The sequence below is a fragment of the Marmota marmota genome, unplaced genomic scaffold, assembly GCF_001458135.2.
Source record: "Marmota marmota marmota unplaced genomic scaffold, marMar, whole genome shotgun sequence".
NCBI classification, from domain to species: Eukaryota; Metazoa; Chordata; class Mammalia; order Rodentia; family Sciuridae; genus Marmota; species Marmota marmota.
Window position 1 is genome coordinate 49,607,357 of NW_025999968.1, and position 3,659 is coordinate 49,611,015.

The window sequence follows — 3,659 nt, forward strand, 5'->3', positions numbered from 1 at the left end:
GTGGGAGATGAGCTGGATTGAGAGTTGAATTCTCAATGGGAGTTCTCTGTGGGAACACAGAGAAATTAATATGTACTTGATTGTATTAAGAAGTAGGGTTGAAGACATAAAATATGCTTTGAAAATATAATGATAAAGCATATATTTCTTGTCAACTTCAAATGAGAAAATAAAAAGAAAACCACATTTGTTTGTTTATTCAAAATGTTCATTAGATGCTTACTTTGGGCCAAGCACTAGTCTAGGTGGAGGGAAAATGTCAGTGAATAAGAGGGATACAGTTCCTGGTCTCATGCAGCTTGGAGTCCACTAGTGAAGCCAAACAGCAAGTAATAAGTAGGGTGGGGTTTATGAAAGCAGAAACACAGGGCATTATGGGAGCTTATACCAAGGGTGATCGTTAGCTGAGAGTTGGGTGGGACCCCCTTAAGAAATTGATGTTTAAGCTGAGATCTGAAGGCAAGGGCTCCAGGAAGAGGGTTGATGCATTTAAGATCCAGTGTTGAAAATCACCGTGGCCAGAGAATGTTTAAGTGTGGCCAGGCATGAGAGTGAGGGGGAGCATAGCTCCATATGAGTTTGGAGAATATGTGTCCATATTCAATAGGACACTTTTGGTTCCAGATGGCAGAGACCCACTCATAGGAGCTTAAAAGGGAAATAGTTGACTGACAGAACTGAGAAGTCCATGGGCGGAGGTCGCCTCAGGTATAGTGAAATGAAATAATCACAGCTGTCTTTTTGCTCTCTTCCTCTCCCCTACTTCCCTCTACGTGCTGGTCTTCGTGTCCCTCATTTAAGAAGTGCTTCCTCTGTGTAGTTGGGGAATGACAGATTATGATTACAGATACCTCAAGGTTTACAGCATCCCAGTTTCACTACTGCAAAGAAAAGTGAGGTCTCTTTTCTTCCAGAATTCATATAAAATCCCAGGATGAGAACTCTGGCCCTTGGATGAGCATTGCGTACAGCCCTAGGCCAATGTCTGTGGCTGGGAGAGGAGAGGAGCACTGGGAGGGGATGTCCCACCAAAATCACATGTAGGAGGGAGGGACCTACCTTAGGGAGAAGGGATTGCAATTATCAGGGGGAAAAAAAAGAAAGGATGATGGAATTTAAAAATATCCATTCAAAGTATGTCGTACAAATTTGGAGGGATCATGCATGCTGTGATAAGACCTTGGACTTTTTCCTAACTGCTGTTTAGATGTTAAGTTTGGTATTGAATACATTGATGGGATGTCTATGAACTATGTGGTGGCAGATAGATATTTGCAGGCTGTCTCAGGAAAATGAGAAGAAAGGAAGAAAACAGAAAAGAATGTTTGTGAATTAAAAATATTACTGTGCACAAAGTATAAGGACAGAGTAAAACAAAAATTCATTTTCAATGATACTATTGTTGCTGCAATTGCCCTTGAGACACTTGCTAAGCACCTGAGCTGAGATGACAACTCAGTTCTTTCACCAGCAGACAAGCCAGATTTGTTACCAGTTGTCCAAATCATGGCCTTCCTTCTGCATTCTTTTGAAAATAATAATTTCTTCTATAAGCATTATGGGCAAGTAATGTGATAAGTATTTACCAAAGCAATGGATTTCTCATAAATTAGGCAGAGGAACAGTATTCTCTATGAGCAGCTGGAGCGATTTAAAGAAAATATACTAGATTTAAATTTCTTGAGGAAAATAAAATGAATAGAAAAGGAGAAAACTGTGTATGTATTGAATTCCCACTATTGGTCCACCTTGCATAGTCCTTTCAAATAAGTGATCTTCTTTTATCTTCGCAGTAATACATGAAGGAGGTTTTATAATGTCTTCCTTATTTTTCACAGGTGAAAATGAAGTCCCAGAGAAGGCAAATAACTTGACTGTGTTCACCTACCCAGTAAGTGGCAGAGCTGTCCAAAAAGTGAGTGGATGACAAGTGGCCAAGACCACGTGTTGTTACCCAGACAGCCTTGCCAAGAGTCATGAAGCCCTACGGGGCTGTGTTGTTGGGCCTCTTTCCTTACCTACCTCTATCTGCTCACTCATGTGCACTTGGCATCCTTGCTTCTGCACATAGCTTCTCAGCAGCCAGAGTTCAAGGTCCTGTTCATTCATCTCCCAAAGATGCCCAAATGGCAGGTATCTTGACATAGCTCATATGGAAAGGAATCCTCCCACCCCCACAGGCTATTGTTCCAAGATTTAGGGCAGTAATTCTCTCTCTTTTTAGCTTGAGATGCAGCTTAAAACACTGGATTTTTTAAGGCACCATTAAAGGAGTTGAAAGATTCAAAACAGCTCACATACCAAAGTGGTAACTGACTTTAATAATAATAAATTAAACTGACTGTAATAATAAAGGAAAGCAATATCTCAGAATTCGTGAATACAGCCACAATTAAAAAATTTAATTGGTGCATTATAATTATAGATAATATTGGGATTTGTCACTATACATTCATACATGTACATACCATAATTTGGTGAATTTCATTCCCCAGTTTCTGTCCTTTCCCTCTCCCTTCATTCCCTTCCTAATTATCACACTCTTGACCTCTTTGACACTACATTGCCATCTTTCCCTCCATTGTTCCAATGTGTCAGGCTCCCTCTGTATTAAGGGTATGGACACTGAGTCCTAGCAAAAGTAGGTTTGGTTACTTTGATTACATTCGTTACAGCTGGGAGGATCTCTGTGAAGATGCTGTGACACGGCAGTGGGTCAGAGCAGGTTTGAAGCCTCTTCTTCCAATGACTTTATGATAGTTGCCAGTAAATGGATGGATCTGGAGACTATTATGTTAGGTGAAATAAGTCAATCCCCCAAAGCCAAAGGTCTAATGTTCACTCTGGTGTGTGGATGCTAAACCACAAAAAGGGGGAGGGAGGAGAAGAATAGAAGTTCATTGGCGTACACAAAAGAGAATAAGGGTAGGGAGGGGAGATGGGAATAGGAAAGATACTGGAATGAATTTGACATAATTTTCCTATGTATATATATGAATGCACTATAGTGAACTCCACCATTGTGTACATCCAGAAGAAGGGGGTTCTAATTAGGATAAGGTATATTCTATGCATAATTATATCAAAATGGACTCTACTGTCATATATTACTAAAAAGAATAAATAAAAAGGAGCCTCTTTTTCCTTTCCTCTTAGAAACAGGTCTCCCACTCTACACTTTGAGTGGCAGCCCTATAGGAGGCTATTGGCCTCAGCTGCACACACAGTGGAAATACACAAATCTTGGTGTTTTTGGACCTGACTGCATGTCTTCAGCTAAATTAAGTGACCTTCAATTCCTCGTCCCCGCTCTCAACGTTCTTTGATATAAATATAATTCAAATAGAAATTGATTACTAAGAGGTTGGAATAACTTACCTAAGGTCATATAGCTAGGTATGGGTAACATATAGCTAGTAAGGGAAATAATCTATTATGAGTGGGATAATTTGGAGTCAAACTGGATTTAAAGTTTCCAATCCTGTCATTTACTTGTGGGGTTTGAACTTGGGAAAGTCATTTAAACATTCTGTCTCTTCATTAGTATGAGGATGACATTAGCTAGGTAGCAGAGTTGTTGCTTGTTGCAAGTTTGAGGCTAATACATATTGCCTACAAGAATGTATTAGGTGTCTATCACTGCACTACAAATAACTTCA